The following is a 22,910-nucleotide window of genomic DNA, read 5'->3' as shown; positions in this document are numbered from 1 at the left end:
ACATTAATTACACTTATATTCAGGCATTAGTATCTAGGGTTAGATGGCTAAGACCTCTAGGCTATGAAATCAATGTGGATGAAGCCTCAGCTGCCATCACTACACTCCTTGCTAAAGAAATTGAAAAATCAGCCAAAATATTTGGTGATTATCATGTTGTAAATTCAAAGATTGAAATGGAACTAAAAATAGCCTCTACATTGAAAAAGAAGGACAAAATGGTAAGAAAACTGAAGACCAAATTTGGTGAAGAGGTAGGAGATGAAGAAGAAGATGATGATGATGATGATGAAGAGAATGAAGAGGAAGAAGAGGTACAAGCACCAAAACCTTTAGCTTTAACCCAAGGCATGGGTGAGGATGAAGAAGAAGAAGGTGTTGAGGAAGAAGAAATCAAAGAGGCACCAACCCAATCAGCACCAAAGAAGAGAAAGGCTAAGGCTAAACCAAAGGAAAAAAAATTGTTAAGCCTAGCCCAGAAAATCCTACAACTCCTATGACCAAAGCAAGCACAAGATAAACCACACAAAAGGATAAGGAGAAAACAAGGTAGACAGAACAAGATGGACATGAGCAGAAGAAACAAAGAAGGAATTATATTGCTCAACCTCAAATAGATGATGAAAAGACAGAGTTTTAAGATACAAGTCAGTTTGTGGTGGTAATTCATGCACCTAAATTTGATTTTGATAATATTTGTGATAATATTAAATATAATGGATATATGATAGCATTAAAGAACATTGATTTTGATAAATTGAGTAGAGATGAAAAGAATCTATTGGAAGAGTCAATATATGCTATGATGTCCAAATTTAAGAATACTCCACTTGAGTTTTCCAACACAATACGCAAAAATCTATATGATATTGTTGAGAAAAAGTGGTATTATTGTTTAAATCTTGAGAAACAAATTAGAGAGTCAACATTAGCTCAAGTAATGCTAGAGCTAACAAAAGGACAAATTGCCAAGGTAGTAAAGAAATATGTAGTTAGGTTTACACCTAAATATAGAGCCTTTAGCATTCTACAAATAAATATAGATGATGTGGTTAAGAAATCAACCCAAATATGAAAATTAATCTATGGGTTAACCACTGTAAAGCCAGGAGAGGTTGATCTCTCTAAAGAAAAATAGGATGACAAGAGTGAGGATAAGCAAGATAGCAAGGATGATGAAAAACATGATGATGACATGTATGAAGATGAGAGGATAGACAATACTATTGAGGAAGAACCTAAAAGACAAGATGATGACACACAAATAGCTGATGATCAGCAAAAGGAACAAAGTGTGTAGGAAACACAAGTGCCAAGTGTTAGCCCCCCATAGGACATAAACAAGTCAATAGAGACAATTATTGTTAAGGATGTTCCTGATGCTTCACCTTAGAACATCAATCCATTAACTTCAAATGACTTGAAGAGGATATTAGATTAGTATACACTACAAGAAAAGTTATGTGAAAATCTTGTACTAGTGAGTGTGGAAGAACTTCAGAAGGTAGTAGCTAATATTACAAAGGACAAGGTGAAACCACAAGAGCCACCTTTTGCCATCCCTCTAGCTACCCATGTGCAACCTCTAGTGCAAACACCAGTAGATACATCTACAAAAGTTGACACAACTGTCAAAGTTGACATGGTTGAACAACAAACTTAGACTGCTCAAGAAGAGAAGGTTACTAAAGCACAAGCAGGATAGAAAAAAGTATTTGTACCTAATACACAAACACAAGGAGTAGGTCAAAGGCAAAACTAAAGAAAAGGACATACCAAAGGAGAGGGAGCAAGAAGCCACACAAACATTGGTAAATTTACCAGCACCTGGCACTCCAAAAAAAGTCCTTTAGAGGTTGAGCACTGATCCAATACCACTGCAAATTTCAGCACCAAACTCTAGCTCATCCATGGTTGCTAAGGTATTTCACTATGAGGATATAATTCTAGATGAGGAAATAGTGATACCTAAATATGATTATGCAACCATGACACTAGAGAAAATAGGCATAATGCAAGTAGCCTTGGAAAGAAAGAAAAACCAAGAAATGCTTAGAAAAGAGCACAAACAGAGGCAAGCATTACAAGATATTAAAGACATCTTTTTAGATTATTTTAGCTTGCAAACACCTAATGAATCAAAACCAATATTATAGTAGTTATCAGATATTTTGGAATATGTGAATAATGAAGACTAGGAAACCAATGTCAAACTTATGGAATGGTCTAAAAGAAAATTTCAAGGAAAAGCCATTGAGAAGATATCCGGTGATATAACACTCTCAAAATTGGCTAATAAAATTGAAAAAGTGAAGAAAGTACTTGAGAACATATTCTAATTATAAATAAAATTGTGTGATTCCACACTCTTCACAATGAAAACAAGTCATAGGATTCTAAGTCTAGAGAGAAATTTAAAAGTATTAGGTATGCATTTACCTAAGAATCCAGCTCAAAGTGAGAAGCATTTCCATTCATTGCTTCATATACAAAGTCAACTAGTTGTGTTAACAATAGAAAAGGTTAATATAAGAGCCAAGTTGACTAACATCCAAGCCTCCCTTACCCCTCATATGGAGATAATCCACAAGGAACTAGGATATGTAGAGACCTTGATGAAGAGAGATCCAAATATTTCAACCTCAGATGGACTATTTCACCTTGTAGTAGAGATATTCATCCAAATAAAATCATTAGATGTTGCATTAGACAAACGAGATGCTATTCTAAAGATTATAATGGAAGTCCACAAGAACTTTTTGGACAAATACATAATTAGTGTATAGACCCTTTGACATAAGTGTCAAAAAGAGGGAGATAAACAAATATACAAGGGGAGATATTAAGCAAAGGGGGAGAATAAAGATAGAAAAAGAGGGGGAGATAAACCAAAGGAGGAGAAAATAGCAAAAGAGCAGAAATAGAGCATAGAGCCTATCAAATAAAGAGTATTAGTATTTTTGAAGAAAAAGGGTGTCAGCAAAAGACAAATTCATGAAGAACAAATTTTTGATACAGAATAGGAACATTAACTCAGGGGGAGTTACAAAAATTTTGAGATATATAGTCTACTAAAAAAATTTGAAAATTTTTGAAGCTTTGTATATATGCCAAGTTGTGGATGTATTATACTTGAGGAGACTAGATTTGTTATGTATAGTTAAGTGTTTTTGACACTCATATCAAAGGGGGAGACTATTGATCTCATATTATTTTTGAAAATTGAGTGTCAGCACACTTAAGATATCTACTAAGTTCATGCCGAGTATAATATGTATAGATGCCAAGTTGCAATGAGTGCCAAGTCACTCATGTGCCGAGTCACTCAAGTGTTGAGTAGATAGACCATGCCGAGTGATTCAAGTGCTGAGTAAGTAGTTGATGTTGAGCAATTCAGGTGCTGAGCCAAAAATAGAACTAGAATATGTGTCAAGCATCAGTATTATCAAGTCTTGAATAACACAAATTAGATCTAGTTGTTTTTGATGGAACAAACAACTATGTAAACCATTTTTATAACAAATTATGGAAAGATCTTGAAGGTTTAAAGATAAGGGAAAATCTATTTAGGTTCCTTATGAAATCAACATGCAACCAATTAGAAAATTAGAAAGGTTAAATGGAAAAAAGAATGAATCTTAGTCATAGATTCATACCTAACCCTAAGCCACCAAAGTCATTATAAGGAAGAAAAAGCCCCATAATCAAGAGAGGAATGGGAGTGAAAAGTAGAAGGAAGAAAAGGGGTGAATTGATCAATGATCATTCAAGTTCACTTAGCAAAATGAAAGAATTATAGAATTAGTTTATAGAACAAAGAATCAAAGATACAAAATTGACATATCAGATTAGAAAGGATCAAGGAGGACAGAATTGAGATCTAAAAATAGGAAGAAAAAGTTATAAGTCATTAGATCAAACATTCTACTATTACTTTCTAACAACTATATCAGCAAAGTGAAATCCTTTGGATAAGGTTGACCTAATAGTCATTATGAAATCCTTTAATAGGGTGACATTCCAAGTGAATGTTCTAAAGTCCTTTAATCAAGCACACTTCTAACAAGGTATTAAAATCCTTTAGCAGAGTGGGACTTAACAATCTCTTGTAAGTCTTTAATAGGGTAGGCCTTTCATAGGGTAGATCATATTTCATGGTCAACGTTTTGTAACCTTAATAGATGACACTTCATTGCTACAGTAGTGAAGCATTGTGGGTGTCATCCCCACCCCAGTATTACCTTCTCATTTCTGGGTAATAATATCAGGTGTCAAATGTGTGTATGCTTATTTGATGCATTTTCTTTACATTTCATTTCAATTTATTACATGCATCTAATGAATGGTAAAAGGATTTTAAGTGCTAAAGTTTGAACTTCTGATTCACCCCCCTCCCTAGAAGTATATGTTTCCATTTGTAATTCCAACATATACTTATATAAAATAAGTTTCAAGCACCATTAAAATTGTTGGTTATAGCTACATCAAAAGAGAAAAATTCCTAGTATGCAAAAGGATATTGGGGTGAACTTACAATAATGGGTTAAACTTATGGAGGACGAAATTCCTCCAAAAAAGTATAACCCAAAAAATTTTGTCAAGAGGTTTTGATAGAAGTGAAGATAGATTATGTGTATATTAATTTTTAATTAAATCACTTTTATGAACAATAATTGCTTCCATCAACTAATTATGAAACTATTAGGCCCTAGAAATATAAAATCTTAAATTTTTATATCTTTGTTGCTTAGTTCATAAATTAATTACTAATTGAGCTTATATTTTCTCTCATTATATTTATTGCAAATTTATAGGTGGTAAATTATGTAAACTAATATAGTCAAGAGCATGTTTTTTTTAAATTAAAATTTGCACTTTTACTTGCCTATAATATAGATTCTTAAAAATAATGTACACTATTAGCATTATAGGCATAAACTAATAGTTTAAAGAAAAGGAGCCCTACATGCCCAAATGTAATTTGTCAATGAAATGTCAATTGAATAAACAAGCTACATTGTTAGCATTATAGTCATCAATTAATATCTAAAATAAAAGAAATTCTATATTCCCAAAAAAAAATTGTGATTTTTCTTTTGAATGCCATATTACTATTTTTAACCTTTTCTAGATTTTGAATTCACTTTAATTTACCCACTAAATTTTCATTCATTCAATTGGTACTTTATTAGTTTTAGTTATTATGATTGTATTTTTCAATAGTTATTGATAGTTCTAAATTTGAAGACAATTTTCTACAAGTATACTACGGAATGAAGATTGACTTGCAAATAGAATATGATATCACATAGAAAAGGATTGGTACCTATGAAATGAGGAGAGAAAAGAATAGAAATAAAGTGTCTCAAGATGAAGTTTATTAGACATAACAAATCAATAAGCCTACTTAAGTTCATTGATATTTGGGATATGTTGTGCATTCCTAGCATATCTTTATGTTATGAACATTCATATTTTAAGAATATAAAAAAAACTCAACATTTATAGTTATATATTACAATAAAATAAACTAAACTATTTCTATTGAAATTAACAATATGTCAATTAAAAGATTGACCACTTATATGTATCCTATTTTTAATTACTAATATCAATTAACCATCTCTAGTAACCTCAATTGCATGCAATAACACTATAACTAACCTAAACGTATGAATGGACAAATAAATTATTAGAGTAAATAATTAATAATTAATTATTTTTTCTATTTACTTAAGCTTACTTAAGTAAATGCATTTCATTTATTAGTTGTAGTCTAGGAGTTTGTTATAAGTTGTTGACAATATAGGAGTTTGTTCTCTCCTAAGTCATACTTATCCTCTCACCTTGATCGAGGACTTTCCACCTCATGTGGATGTATGCTTAGTTGTCACACTTATCTCCTAGTGTGTTCTAGCTTGTTCTAAGAGATTCCTTCAGCTCTTTATATTCGAGCTCCCTCATTGTATTTCATAAGACTTTCAGCATATTGTAAATACATATTTTTCTTGTGTTTGCATATCTTCTCTCTCATGTCTATTTAGGGTTTTTCACTAGCTCCTCACTCTTCCTTCCTTGGGTTCCCTTTGACAAGCTATTTGCATGTAGGTGATCCTAGGTGTCTTCGAAGTTGGATTTCATCAACTCCAACATGGTATCAAAGCCTTCCTGTTGCTGCTTCATTGAAAAAAATTTGAATCCATGATTTGAAGTCACAAACCCTAGTTTGTTTGTGCATTTTTTCTTCAAATCAAGGGAACAGTGAGTTTTTAGAGCACTTTCAACCCAAATGGATGCTACCATTGGATTCAAAAGGCATTTTTCAGCTAGGATTCATATAAAACTTGTTGATTTTGGAGACAGAGCTCCGGGAGGAAAAAAATTTGGTTGCATGACTTTTCATACAGATCGTACGAATTTTTGAGCGAATTTTTTTTTTTTAAACATTTTTTGGGCCGCAACCAGGTGGCCACCACTGCACCACCATGGGGCTGCCATTGTGCCACCCGTGCTTAACTCGTGGGCTGCCACAGTCAACTACGCAATCGTAGCACCATCGTGGCCCACCTGCCACCCATTGCAGATCTCCACTAGCATCTATGCTAGATCCCACTACCTAACTACAGATCGCTACCTCTATTCTGCCGCTCCTCTGCTCCTGTAGTGCTCCTCTACCACCTAGCTCCAACTCAGCATCAATGACAGTTCTATAGATTAGTTGGCCTTTTTGTGCCTAGTCACCGTGTTGTGGGGGTGACATGTGGCACAAGTGCCATGTGGACCCTACCACCTTGTTTGCCTGCCACATGGCATTATCGCGTGGATTGCCACGTGGCATGTTTTTTACGATGACGACTAACAGGTCATCAAATTTAATGTTGTAGAATGCTAATGTCATCATGACATCAATATATCTTGAGCCTCTTGCACCTCTCCAAGGTTCATGTTGGACCTACCTTCAATTTTTTGGCCATAACTTGAGCATACAGAGGTATTTTTCTAATCTGAAATTGGTGTAGGTATTTTCAAGTTTTGATTTAGTTTTTACTATTTTGTTGCAGTCAAAGTCAAAACTCCTATTTTTTACTCCGGCAAGCTTTTCTTTTTCATCCCATTGCCATTTTTTGAAAACATTATATTTCTAGAAAGCTGGTTTTGTCTACTTTTCAAAAATGTTGTCATTTCCTTCAGATTCTACCCCATGCTCTTTCTATCATTTTTTTGGCATTTTCGGTCCATGGTGGATATCTTGGGTGCTTAAGGTCTGAGGATCATTTTCTTGGTATGGGATCCTTTGTTTTGGGCTAAACTTATTTTTTTGCAACTTATTTTTGGTTTTGATCATTGTAGCTATCATTTTGAAGCACTTTTATGTATCACATTGAGATAAAGTGTCACTCTTGCATTTCAAGGGTCATGAACGTTGTTTTGAGATAGTTGTACATGCACTATTTTTATAAAGCACCATGGGGGGATAGTAGTTTCCATGTTTGTGTCATCTTCTTTTATCAAGTGAGTGTCCCTTCCATGACATTAGCCCCATACAGAGTCAATTTGACCGTGTCTTTATGGGTGTTTTGTACCTCTTCTGCTCTTATCATTCTTGGTTCATCTGCAGGAGATTTTTGGCCCACCTTCTCAGTTTCCTATCATCTCAACCCATCTGCATTAAGGGGGGGTTATGTTGTTGTTTTAATGCATTCGTGGTTCAATGGTTCGATAGTGTGAACTATGTATTCAGTGGTTGATCCTATATACAAGGCAATTGTAGTGGCTAGCTACCTATTCATTTCGGTGAGATGGATCATCTACCATATAGACATGCTCAGTTCATGCCTTCTTCTTCCATGGAGGTTCTTCAGATCAGTAGTTTCTTTTTGATGACAGATTTTGCGGCTTCTTCATGCTTTAGTGATGCTCTTCATGATCACCTTTTGTTCATGTTTGTAGAGACATCTTCCCTAGTTGGAGGCTTCTTTAGTTCTTCACTAGGTTCTTACCTGTTTTGGGGGAGGGTTTTTCCCACATGGTTTTCTCTCTTTCCCCATTTATAGAGGTTGCATCTCTTGGCATTGTACATGGGTACCTAACATGGCCTCATTGCCAGGACCCATTCTGCATTTCATCTTAGTTTGTGGGCTTAAAGCATTCCCCTAAGTTGCACTTAAGGGGGGGGTCAGAGTAAATAATTAATTATTTATTATTTATTCTATTTACTTAAGCTTACTTAGGTAAATGCATTTCATTTATTAGTTGTAGTCTAGGAGTTTGTTATAAGCTGTTGACAATATGGGAGTTTGTTCTCTCCTAATTCATACTTATCCTCTCACCTTGTTCAAGGACTTTCCACCTCATGTAGATGTATGCTTAGTTGTCACACTTATATCCTAGCATCTTCTAGCTTGTTCTAGGAGATTCCTTGAGCTCTTTATATTCGAGATCCCTCATTGTATGTCATAAGACTTTCAGCATATTGTAAATACATATTTTCCTTGTGTTTGCATATTTTCTCTTTCATGTCTGTTTAGGGTTTTTCCCTAGCTCCTCGCTCTTCCCTCCTTGGCTTCCCTTTGATAGGTTATTTACATGCAGGTGATCCTAGGTGTCTTCAGAGTTGGATTTCATCAACTCCAACATAAATCATAAAGCACAAAGAAGAAGTTTCAATATCATTCTTATATGTCAACTAATATTACTCTATAATCAGAAATTGTATGAAAATAATATTATTTGCCATGTTAAATGGAAATTAGAATTAATAAAGTGCGACAACAATATGAAGACATGAACTCTCGCATTACTACATTATTACATAACCAAAGACTAAAAGTTGTGGTCAAAAGCTTGTTCATGAATACAATCATGTAGTCATGTCAACTATAGGAATTTCCTTGAGTTTCAAGCACCATTAAAATTGTTGGGTATAGCCACATCAAAAGAGAAAAATTTCTAGCATGCAAAAGGATATTAGGGTGAACTTACAATAGTGGGTTACACTTATGGAGGAAGAAATTCCTCCAAAAAAATACAACCCAAAAACTTTTGTCAAGAGGTTTTGATAGAAGTGAAGATAGATTATGTATATACCAATGTTTTATTAAATCTCTTTTATCAATAGTAATTTCTTCCATCAACTAATTATGAAACTATTAGGCTCTAGAAATATAAAATCTTAAATTTTTATATCTTTATTGCTTAACATAAATCAATTACTAATTGAGCTTACATTTTCTCTCATTATATTTATCACAAATTTATAGGTGGTAAATGATGTAAACTAATATAGTCAAGAACATCTTTGTTTAAATTAAAATTCACTTTGCACTTTTACTTGCCTATAATATAGATTCTTAAAAGTAATGTACACCATTAGCATTATAGGCATCAACTAATGGTTTAAAGAAAAGAAGCTTTACATGCCCAAGTGTAATTTGTCAATGAAATGTCAATTGAATAAACAAGCTACATTGTTAGCATTATAGCAACCAATTAATAGCTAAAATAAAAGAAATTCTATATTTCCAAGTGAAATTTGTCATTTTTCTTTTCAATGCCACATTACTTTTTTTTAACCTTTTCTAGATTTTGAATTCATTTTACTTTACCCCACTAAATTTTCATTTAATTGGTACTTTATTAGTTTTAGTTATTATGATTTTATTTCTCAATAGTTATTGATAGTTTTAAATTTGAAGACAATTTTCTACAAGTATACTATGGAATGAAGATTGACTTGCAAATAGAATATAATATCACATAGAAAAGGACGGGTACCTCTTAAATGAGGAGAAAAAAGAAGAGAAATAAAATTTCCCAAGGTGAAGTTGATTAGACATAACAAATTAATAAGCCTACTATATTTGGGATAAGTTGTGCATTCCTAGCATAAAACTATGATGTAATGGTAAAATATATTATTCTTGTATACATTAGAAAAATAAAATAGGTGGTGAGATGTGAAAAATAATCAAAGGGAGGACACATTATATTTTAATCATAAAAATTCTTTCTAATTTTAATTTAATTTTGTATTAACTGTTCACAACATATTTTTGTCATATTTCATGCCCTAAGTATAGAGTTTATATTCATTATTCTCATAAATATCCAAACTAATGTACAATACTTGTGATAGAAATAAAAACTATATGGTGTTGCCCCAATTTGTTGGTATCATTAACCCTTGAGCATATTAGGTTATCATGATGAGTTTTTTTGGGTATAACAATATCATCTTTATTTCCCAACATATATATAGTGAAAGTTCAAAGCAATTCTAAGAGTAAACGTTTGTTTGTTTTATCTTGTTAGATATAATCACCAACTAACACCATTTAAAGTCCATAGATTTTATTCGTCACTATCTTTTCAACATCTCTAGTCTTTAAAGTAAGGACATTTTTTTTAAATAATTATAATCTAGAAGATATTTTGCAAGTACCAAAAAGATATAAAACAAGATTAGGAGAGGCTTTTCATTAAGGAAAAGAGTCTAGAGATCTCGAGAATAATTAAAATATAAATAATAAATAATGACCTTTATTTTAACCCTATGTCACATTTAACAATCACCTTTGTTAGAGCAATAAAGTATAAGAAAAGGACTTCCACCTCATGCTACAAATCTTTGACATTTTTACTCACTTCCTCCTTAATGACTTTCATCTCATTGATGACCCTATTGTCACAAGAAATGGAGGTCTCCGCTTTATCCTTCACCTTGCCAAGTTTTGGAGGATCACCCTGAATAGAAATGGAAGGGATGTTATTCTCCCCTTTCACAATATTGTTTGTAGGGTCATCTTCAGAATTGTACATCAGATACTCAATAATATTCTTAATTGGAGACTTCACTTTCTTAATATTCTTATCTTTGCCAACATCCATAGCCTAATCTTCCTTCTCATCCTCTTTAGAATTATTCTTGTCAGAGGAGGATATAGAGGGGTTCTTACTTCTTTTAGCAAGAGGGTTATCATCACTCTCTTCCCCTATTTCCATACAGAGAATATAGAAGGTGTTGTGACTAGGTAAAACAATGCCAATTGAATGGAAAGTAAAATATAGATTAAATGGAAGAGATAAGACTAAAGGTAGGATGTCCTATGCTTCAAATGATGAAAGAGATAAAAATGAAGAAGAGAGGTGGGATGACCCGTAATATGTGCATATTTTCAAAAGGATAAAAAATTAAAATGATATGGAAGGATGGACAAATTAGACTAAGAATATTAGCGGGAGTATGAAAGTGGAGTGGTGATGTGGAGAGAGTTCACAATAATGAAAATAAAATAATAAATGACACAATTTACAAGGGAAGCATATGGTAGAATCCTTCTAGCACTTCTTACTCTTGAACTAGGTCTTTCTCAATCACCTGATTACACACACTTCCAATCCCAACTAACAATGAAATCACCTTCACATGGACATTGTTTAATGTCTCCAATCAGCAAATAAACCCCTTGTTTGGGTAGAATCTCTATCTTGTTTAATTCTACACGTGCTTGATTTGTAATATATTATACATGTTAGAATAACTCTTTCCATGAGTATCAGGCCTTCATCCTCATGGAAAGATCTTCATTTCTTTTAAAACCTGCTACAACAAATAAATAATTAAAGGAAATCTACTGGTTCTGCAACATGCATAACAACAAACCTATAATAACGTGAAACTTATCAATAAAGTACTTGGAATGATGAAGGAAACTTTATTAATGCATTTTTAGAGCCAACCAATCAGTTTGCAAACCACAATATGGAATTTGAGTTGCAAAATATCTAAGTTTTAATATTGTTGTTCACCAGTCCATACATACCAGTCTTCCAATATTTTCTCTCCTTTTTTTTACATCAGAGACTCTTTCCAATTTATAAGACACCCTATAATAACTGACTCCAACCAACTATCATTGTTGAGTTGGGTATTTTAAAACTATTACAAACTAAACTTCCCTCTAAACTAGTCATTACCTTTTTTTATTTAATGTTTCAACTTGAAAAGCTATACAATGGTTTTATTAAACATTAAACTCTTTTATATACCTAAACCTATCTTGAAGACCTAATATTATTTTGGCATCATTATAGATTCCAAGACTACCCAATTGATTTGATGACCTTCTTTATACATTCCTTCCTTCTTATTTGTTTTGAGGATCTTTGCAGTCTTTATAATCTTCAACTGTGGCTTGAATATTTGAGCTGCTCCTGTACCAAGTGGTGGATAGATGGGAGAAGATAATGCTATTTTGTGGGAAGAAACTAATATTAATGTAGCATCTGATATTATGTACCAAGTTATATAGGGACCTAGGTATAATTCAGCCATTTATCACTTGACTATGCTTTATAATTAATTTTCAAAGCATTACACGGGATCTACTTATATCTCTTGCAAGTTTTGTATTAAGTTTAACATTCACTCTGCCATTCTATCTTCCACTTGTTTAGTTTTTCTCTCGTTTATTTAAGTTATACAAAATCCTAGCCTTGTGAAGTCCTTGCTAGCCTTAAAATTCTTGTGTTAGTCATTCTAAACAATGAAATCTAGCCTCGCCTGCGATAGAGACAAACTTGCATGCAAGTGAAGACTTTGTGAGAAATATAAAATTTAATTCAAAACTCACAACCCTAAACCTAAAAATTTTCTTGGCACAAACTATTGCCAATTGCCATTTTTTCTCGACACATGAAGGTGTTGAGTGGCAATTTGCTCGGCACTTGAAGGTGCTGAGTGATAGGCAATAGGTGTCGAGTGAGCTCGGCACACAAAAGAAAATGTAGTAGGTGTCGAGTTAGCTCGACACACAAAAGAAATGCTTAGCAACAATGGAAATGCTCGGCACCAATGGATGCCGAGTGAGCTCAGCTCCAACTAAAATTTATAACTTAAAAAATATTAACAACATAAGAGGATGTCAAGTGTTCTATTTCAAACTGAAAAATTTAAACTTAAGAAATTTCAACGTGAATGCTTTCACCATTAAAACTAGAGAGCCAAAACTTTAAGCTTCCAAACAAAACTTTTCAAATGCAATGAACAAAGGAAGAGAAATGGATTCGAGTATGCCTATTTTCTTTACTATTCAATTGAGATTTAAACTATTAGAAAATTTGGGAGCATTCGTCTTCAATCAAAAAACCCTAAAATAACCCTAAACTAGTAAAACTTCAATAAACTTTAAACTTGCAGCTCTAATGGCTGCATACAATGGTACCTAAAGCAATCACTGCTTCAACAGGTCGAATCCAACAATGACAAACTTGCAAAGTGAACAGGGGAAACACGTGCAACTGCAGGCACAAACTTCTTTCCTTCTTCCTTCTCTACTCTACTCTGCAACTTCTCTCTAATCTGCTTGATCACACACACTCTAAATAATCAATCTCAAAATTTTCTTTTTTTTCATATTTTCCCCCTCAACGTCCAAATTCAAAATCTCACCTACCAAAAATAAATGCCAGTCATTCATGGAACACACAGATAGGGTAGATGGGCATGGGGCTCGAGGACAACCTACTGGCTCTTCAATGTTTAATTTTTCCAACACTCCCCCTTTGTCCTGAGACCCACAAACAAAGATCGCTGCTCATTCAAATCAACTACACCAAGACACTCTCTTAGGTGTACAAAAGTTCCAATGCCTAATGGCTTTTTGAAAATGTCTGCTAGCTGCTACTCAAACTTGCAAAATTTCATCTTGATATCCCCATTCTCCACCAACTCTCTAATGAAGTGATATCTAATCTCTATATGCTTGCTTCTCCCATGGAAGATTGGATTCTTAGACAATGCAATCGATGAGATGTTGTCACAATAAATTGTGGTTCCATCCTCTTGCCTTTCATTCAAATCATTCAAAATCCTTCTTAACCAAATAGCTTGACATGTTGCTACATTTGTTGCTATGTATTTAGCCTCTGCTGTAGATTGAGCAATAATAGGTTGCTTCTTGGATGCCCATAAAATTGCACCCGATCCCGTATGAAACATATATCCAAAAGTGCTCTTCCTATCATCTAAACTTCCAGCCTAGTCACTATCTGTGTATCCCACCAACTTGAAATCATCATTTGTAGTATACAAAAATTTCAAATCCCTTGGTACCTTTCACATGCCTTAGGATCCTCTTTCCTACTTGCCAATGGGAATCCTTTGGTGTTTCCATAAATCTAGAAATCAGACTTACTGCATGCATTAGGTCTGGCCGAGTTGCAGTCAAATGCATTAAACTTCCAACCATACTCTTCTATAATGTTGGATCCACTCTCTTGCTAGAGTCTTCCTTGCTCAACTTTAGACCTATTGTTGTTAGTGTGGGGGTTGGATTACTATTCTACATTTTAAATCTCTCGAGGATTTGCCCTACATATTTTTATTGAGAGATAAAGATGCCATCATGCATTTGTTTTACTTCTATGCCTAGAAAATATTTCAAGAGACCTAGGTCTATCATTTCAAATTCACTTTTCATGGCCTCTTTAAACTCACCAATTAGAGCCTTGTCATTTTCAGTAAAAATTAAGTAATCTACATACAAGACAATAATCAATACATTACCATATGTTGCCTTGATGTAAAGAGTGCACTCACCATTGCTTTTGCTAATGCCATTGCTCATCAAATATGAGTCAATCCTATTGTACCATGCCCTTGGAGCTTGCTTAAGCCCATAAAGAGCTCTCTTCAATCTATATACTTTGTTCTCTTCACCTGTAACTTCATAACTAGGTGGCTACTCCACATATACTTCTCCCTTCAATACACCATTTAGGAAGGTGAATTTCACATCCATTTGGAATACCTTCCATTTTTGCTGAGCTGCAATTGCTATGATAGAACCCACGGCTTCCATTCTTGCAACTGAGGCATATGTCTTATCATAATCTCTTCCATACTGCTATTTGTAGCCCTTGACTACCAGCCTTGCCTTATGCCTATCAATTTTTCCTTCTACATTGCATTTGGTCTTATAGACCCATTTCACTCCAATCACTTGCTTCTTGGGAGGCAATTCAGTTAGCTCCCATGTCTCATTCCTTTCTATAGCATCTATCTCTTCATCCATGGCTTTACACCATTTCTTCTCTTTGATTGCTTCTTCAAAATATATTGGATCACTATGAGACAATAATGCAAAATTAACACTCATCATAATCTTCATACCTTTCATCTTGGTATAACTCCCTAAGACTCTTAGTCTTTCTTGGTAATAGGGAGGAGAGTGTGGGATCAGAATCTTCACTACTACTACATTGTCAACTAGCTCAGTCTTCACTGGTACTCAGCATTGACACTCGATCATTCCTAGAGGAGCTAGAAAATGAATAAACCTGATTACCTTTTCTTCTATTTGCTCCTTCTTCTTTCTGTTCATCAGCGCGCATCTTCTTCACTCATAATTGGCACTTTACTTGAAGTGCTCGATGACTCATCAGTTGGGCCATCCCAAGACTGGTTTTCAAGAAATTCCACATCTCTTGAGAGAATCATCTTGTTGTTCAATGGATCATACAATCTATATGCCTTAGATTCTAGGCTATACCTTGTGAAAATACATTTCACACCTTTGTCATCCAATTTCTACATTTTCTCTTTACGCACATGTGCATATGCAATACATCCAAACACCCCTAGATGTCCAACTATCCATCTTCTTCGTGACCATGCTTCCATTAGAATTCTATCACAGACTGCCTTTGTAGGACACCTATTGATTAGGTAAACTATTGTTGCCACAGCCTCTCCCCAAATTTTAGTAGGGAGACCTTTCTCTTTCATCATGCTCCTTGCCATTTCAACAATGGTCCTGTTCTTTCTTTTAGCCACTCCATTCTGTTGTGGTGTATAGTTGGCTGTGAGCTCTTTCTTTACACTATGTTTCCTACAAAAATTTACAAAAGAATTGGAGGTATACTCCCCTCCTCTATCTAATCTTAGGACCTTGATATAATGTCCACATTCTCTTTCAGCCTAGGCTTTAAATTCTACAAATTTATCAAATATTTCAGATTTTTTCTTTAAGAAATACACCCATGTCCTACGACTGAAATCATCTATAAATGTCATAAAAATAATTACTCCTCCCAATGGAAGTAACTTGCATAGGACCGAATGGGTCAGTATGCACTAATTCTAAAGGATATCTAGCCCTCCTAGAAGTTCTAGAATTAAAAGGAAGCCTATGTTGCTTACCCAAAATACAAGCCTCACACTTGTCACATGAATTTCTTATACATGGAAAACCATCTACCATTCTTTTATTTGATAACAAATTTAAACTAGAATAGCCAAGATGACCATACCTGAGGTGCCATAGCCATGAGGGGTCTTCAATCACACTCCTTAGAGCTGATTGTGTGGGAGGTGCAGCACTAACTTGAGATGAGAAACATGTCTCTATCTTCAAGGGAAACATTATGTTCTTTGTCATTTGAACTACTGCAAATAAATTCTTGCTCCCATCCTTTTCTTGGATGACACACTTTTTATTCTCCATTTGCACTTTATATCTATTTTGAATGAGCTGACCAATGCTCATCAAATTGTGCTTCATACCAGGGGAAAAATACATATTTTGTATTTCCTTCTTCTCACCTTTCTTGGTGCGGACCATAATAGATCCTTTGCCAACAACTGGTAGGGTTTCATTGTTACCCATCTTAATTTCTAATTTGAAACTCTTGTTAATGAATGAAAACAAGGTTTCATTACCACTCATGTGGTTGTTACATCCACTATCGAGGTACCAAACCTTGGAGCTTCCTTCTTCACCAACATTACACATGATGAAAGCAGTGCCATTGTTTCTACTTCCCATGTTCACATCAGCCAAATTTGCTTTTCTGAATGATCATTTTGCTTCTTCTAGCATTCATTTTCATAATGCCCATATTTATGACAATAGTAGCATTCTATATTACTCCTATTTGAGTTGTAGTTTTTCTTACCTCCTCTTGAGGTATTTTGTGAGCTACTTGCTCCATCTGCTCATCCTGAGCTTTCTGCTGCAGCATTTCTTTGTCCTCCATTACCTTAGCCTTTGCCTCTGGAGTTTTTGCCTAATCCATTTCTTCCTCTCCCCCTTCCTCTTGGAATTGACTGAGCCTTGAATGCTTGCTCCTTGGAAGAAGAAGATACAGATCTATTGATCCTATGCTCATGGCTTTGAAGTGTACCCATTAACTCATCCATTGTCAAAATAGTGAGGTCTTTTGCCTCTTCTATGGTCATGACCAAATTGTCATATTTATGAGGTAAACTCCTCAATATCTTTTCCACTATCCTCTACTCTTGATATTCTTCTCCATTTGACTTCAATTGGTTAATCACATTGGAGGTCCTTGAACTAAAGTCTGCAACTAATTCATTTTCCTTCATCTAAAGGTTCTCAAACTCCCTCCTTATGTTTTGTAGCTTTACAGTGCGGACTTTATCAGTCCCCTTGAAGTTTGTCTCAAGGATATCCCATGCTTCTTTTGCGTAATTTGTTGCTGCAATCTTGGAGAATATTGTCTCTGTCATTGTTGCTTCAATCAAACTTAATGCCTTAGCATCCTTCCTCCTTGACTCCTTCAACTGAGTCTTTTGATTATTGGTGAGTGTAGCATACTGTGTTGGGTCGGTCACATCATTGAACCCATTAATTACAAACTCTCATAAATCATTTGCAACCATAATGGTTTTCATCTTCTTTGCCCATGTATCATAATTTTGTCCATTGAAGGGTGGTGGCTACTACCATATTTTTCTTGAATCTATTGCCATGTCAAATATCCCAAGAAAAAAAATGCCCTAACTCACTGTAGATGTGGGGCCTCAAAGCTCTGATACCATGTGATAAATATAAAATTCAATTTAAAACTCACAACCCTAAACCTAAAATTTTGCTTGGCATAAACTATTGCCGAGTGCCAGTTTTTTTCGGCACATGAAGGTGCCGAGTGGCAATTTTCTCGGCACTTGAAGGTGCCGAGTGACAGGCAACATGTGTCAAGGCAATGCAAAAGATTTTGTCAGTTTTGTTGTTGCTATTTTGTGGTAAGTGGTAGTTTGTTCACAAAGAAATGCTCTATCAAAGTCTGTCCTCTTTCTAGAGGCCCAACAATCTGGTAAACTCCCATAATCTCAAAAAGTTAAGTGGAGAGGAGATTCTGGCCTCACAGATGGGCTCTTGCAAAATGTAAGTAGAAGTTGGTCCTTATTCATTTTGTTTGAGAATAAAAAATAGACATGTGGATCATAGTATAACTCTTAATTGACTTCATCTACAAATGCAAGTTGATTTAGTTGGTGGTTACTAGAATGCAATAATGTGAAATATGGACTTCCCATGGCATTCATTATCACAACACTTGCTTGGGGGACACTCGATTATGGGGAAGAGTTGGAAGCTGCAGGAGAGATTCAAAATGCAAGGGACGCAATCAGATGGAGCATTGACTACTTTCTCAAGGCTAGTGCAACTCCAAATCAATTGTGGCCTCAGGTATGACTAATTTCTCTAATATCCTCATGAGCATTCTATAAATAGGAGATTTATTATTGTTATCTTGAATTGTGTAGTTTTCAATTATTACTATTATATGAATAGTGATTCACAAGAAATCTATTTCTTAATGAATAGAATAATTAGCATTTATAGTAATGAGGCTAACTTTTCTAGAGGCCACTCACCTTAATACTACACTAACAAGATTAATGTTGATGTTGATACATAAAAAAGTTAGGTGATCCCATGGTAGACCATAATTGTTGGGAACATCCAAAAGATATGGACACTCCTCGAACTCTTTGCAAGATTGATAAAGACAACCCTGGATCAGAAATTGCAGCAGAAATAGTCGCAGCCTTATCTACCTCCTCTATTGTTTTCAGAGTGGTAGACCCTAGTTACTCATACCTTCTCCTCCAATGTTCTCAATTGGTATTGTTACCCTTTGGTTGCACAAGTAAACTAAAAAGCCTTGATGTTAACTAACACTCAATAATCAACCAATTCCATGAAATTTTGAAGTTGTTTTTATACATCCATCTTAATTCTAATTGGTTCTTTAAGGTTTCCTTTAGCTCTTTAGTTTTACTGATTGATAAAGGGCACATACAAAGGAGAGTGCCCCTTTTATTGTTCTTATTCAAGCTACAATATAAGTATAATTTGGTTTTCTTTAAACATGTCCACTTTTAACAAGATGTTCCATTTTTAATCAATAGAGCATGATTTCAGGACAAACTTCTCTGGGCTGCATCTTGGCTATACAGAGCTACCATATCTCCATATTATTCAAACTACATTAAGCAACACGATGATCTAAGAACCTATGTTAATGAATTCAGTTGGGATCTCAAATATGCAGGAATTCAAGTGCTCCTAATAGATGTAAGCATAGAATGATTGGTGCAAATTTTTGAATAAAATATAACATAAACATACTCTAGCTTAAAGCTAAATTGTGCATTTCACTAATCAGTTATATTTCCAAGAGGAAGCCCAATTCACAACTTACAGAAGTCATGTAGAAAGCTTTTTGTGTTCACTTCTTCAAAATAGTCCCATTCGTTATGTTAAAAGCACTCCATGTTAGGGTTATCTCTCTATTTATCCACCAGTACGGATAACAATAGTTTATTTTCTACAAATAACCATCAAACTCTCATTGATCTTATTATCTTCCTTTTCTAATCATAGATATCAATACTCTAAAATTGTTTTGTTGCAGGAGGTTTGTTGTATGTTAGAGATGGTGCCAATACTCAATATGTTACTAGTGCTGCTTTTTTGTTGGCAAGATACGGTGATTTATTATCAGATAAGAGGCAAATATTATCATGTGGAAGCACAATCTATAGAGCCAATGATGTTACGGGCTTTGCAAAGCTGCAACTAAGCCCGCTACATATATTTGTATTTGTGTTGTGGGGCATGCAATCTAATGAAACCTAATCATAACTTTTGTAGATTGATTACGTATTAGGAAGGAATCCATTGGGCATTTCGTATATGATAAGTTATGGTTCCAAATAGTCAAGGCAACCACATCACAGAGGAGCATCTATAGTTTCTATTTATCAACAACCAGCTGCGAAGATCAAATGCATTGAAAGCTTCATGAACTGGTTAAACACAAATTCTTTTAATCCAAACACATTAACTGGAGAAATTGTAGGGGGATCAAATACATATGACCACTTTATAGAACTCAGGACCAAATCTAACATGCTTGAACCTGCAACATACATAAATTCTCCTCCCGTAGGTGTTCTTGCTAAATTGTACGCCATGACATGCAAAACCATCCAACAATGTTGAATTTGTGGGCATATTAATAATACCCAACAATGTTGAATTTGTGGACATATTAATTTTGACACTTTGAATGAGTGCCATGAGCACTGTTTGTGCAATATTCTTTGTATTAGATAAAAACAAGTGTTTTCTTTATAAAAAGGTTGAATCTTAATTTGTCTTCTTCATATGGAAACTGCACTTAAAAACATATTTTATCAAACAATATAATTTTCATAAAAATATAATGTGAATATGTAGTTTCATTTCTCTATTTTTAAATGACATCTAATATGTCAAAGACTTCTCTATATAGAAAAAGTAATTATTTAAAAAATTAAAAAATTAAAAAATTAAAAGAAATATTTTTATAATTATGAAGGTTAGATAAAAGAAGGCCTCCTAGAAGAAACATGTCATTATTATATTAACATGCTAATAATAATTACTAATTAGATTTAAAAAATTTAATGGGGAAAAAGGTTTTAAAGTTCAAAATAAATATAAATCTATTTACTTTATAAACAATGGAGTCTCACCTATGCTGAATGCAAAAATGAATTAAGATTGAAAGGAAATATGTTGGATCAGTATCATCAAAAATGAACTATGGAAAACTTTGAAAACTTTGTACAGAAATTTGAAAATATGGATAAAGCATCTTAAGTTTAGACTTTTGAAATTTATAACATTGGTAGTGCTTGAAGATAGACATTCTAGCTCTATTTTTATTTTTTTTAAATTGCAAAAGAAAAATGTTGTCTGAAATAGGTTTTGTATAAAAGATAATCTTGTCTATTGGCATGCATTTAAACAATGTGGTTTGGGATTTGATAATATTAATTTGCAATGATAATTTTTACCCAATTTAATAAATAATATTTTTAATGTTAATTTATTAAAAATTAAAAAATTAATTTTTCTATTATATTTAATAATTTTTCTATATATTTAATATATATAAATAATGTATATTAAATAATATTAAAAATTTAAATGTTTACAAATATATTTAATAAATATTTTGTAAGGAAATAAAATATTAATTTCCAAAATGTAATTTTATTGTAATTTATAATATAAACTTGTTGAACTATATAAACATAAAAATAAGTTTTATAGAAATAAAAAAAATCATATTGAAGCATCTTTAAAATGCATATCTCATAGAAAAATGAAAAAAAACTATAGCAAAAATATAATAAAAAGTCTTTAAAAAATAAAAATAAAAATAAAATAGAAAGGTTATACAAACATTACAAATATAGTTTAATATTTTCATAATGCACACAAAGTAATTGTAGTAAATGAGGTGAAAACATAAGTCTCGGCCTAGATTAATAAAATCTTTTTTATATATATTAAACATCGAGAGTTCAAAAGTTCATATACAACTAGTTAACCAAGGGAAAACAACAAACCCACAAGTTCAAAAGAGAGTGGCAGATTTACATAGTATAATGTACGAAATTACAAAAAAAAGAGGAGGAACCATAAGCAACTAGTGTAGAATATCATCCCCATCCTCGAGCCAAGTAGTCCATCCATGTGAGCCTTCCATCTAGACCACCTTATTCCTTTCCAAGATCTGAGCATACATGTCAAGCTTCTCAAGAGGAGCACTATTTTCTCTAATTTCTTTGATCAGAGTGTTCAAAGCTTTGTCAAAAGCACTTTTATCCTCCATGATATTGGCCCATTCAAAACCATGTTTTAACTCATATATAAACATAGAAGCATGTCTTTCTTTAAGGAATCTCAACAGATTATCCTACTCCAAATTCATAATGCAACAAACCTAAGAGGCAATTTTAAAATGTGTGAGTTTTTTGAAAAACCTAATAAGACTTCTATTAGTGCCTTGAAATTTGGCTTCATTTCTATATTTCCATGTGAACCAAACAATGAAAGATGACAGAATATGTCAAAAAAGGTTAGCATCCTTTCGAAGACCTTTAATAAAACTAGTAATAATCTCAATAGTATAGATATGTTTAGAAATAGAGATTTTGAACATTAACTAGATCTCTTTAGAAATAATACAATCAAAGAAAATATGTCTCATAGTTTCAGGAACTCTGCATATAGGACAAGTATCAAAACTAGTAAGGTGATTCCTGATAGGGAGTTTATCAAGAAGGAGCTGCCACTTGAAACATTTAACTTTAGGAGGGATAGGAGACTTCCACATCTTATCAAAGGAATTTTTCCATTTAGAAGTATTATAGTTGCAATACCATATACGGTTGATATGATTAGTCACAGAAGTGTCAAAATTGAGAAACGTGTAAACATCTTTGTCTTTAATTTTAGTAAGAATGGAACCATCCCTCCATCTAAAAGATAAGTGCCAACGGGAATCAACACCAATATTTCTAGGAAGATTCAAAGAAGCACAAGCATTTTTAATTAAGTTATAAGTTATAATCTAAGAATTAGGAAGATCAAACATTCTGGATAGATTGTTCTAGCTGATAAGAGTATTGTGTTCCATGATATACATAATGCATTTTATGCCCTTATAATTCCAGGATCTAGTAAAGCATCCCTTGGTAAGAGTAAGAGGCTTATCAGACATAGTGAGGTTCCACCATATAAACTACTCCCCATGAATGGAGT

At 33.6% G+C, this 22,910-nt stretch overlaps 1 pseudogene; it reads left to right on the top strand.

The window, feature by feature from the left end:
• LOC149555619 (endoglucanase 16-like) overlaps positions 1–20,315 on the top strand; it is a 44,758-nt pseudogene extending 24,443 nt beyond the window's left edge.
• Positions 20,316–22,910: the final 2,595 nt, after the last annotated feature.

This window comes from Cupressus sempervirens, chromosome 5 (genome assembly GCF_028749045.1).
Source record: "Cupressus sempervirens isolate cs-2001-9-10 chromosome 5, ASM2874904v1, whole genome shotgun sequence".
NCBI classification, from domain to species: Eukaryota; Viridiplantae; Streptophyta; class Pinopsida; order Cupressales; family Cupressaceae; genus Cupressus; species Cupressus sempervirens.
The sequence above is the reverse complement of the archived record's forward strand: the minus strand, read 5'-3'. Positions and strand labels throughout refer to the sequence as shown.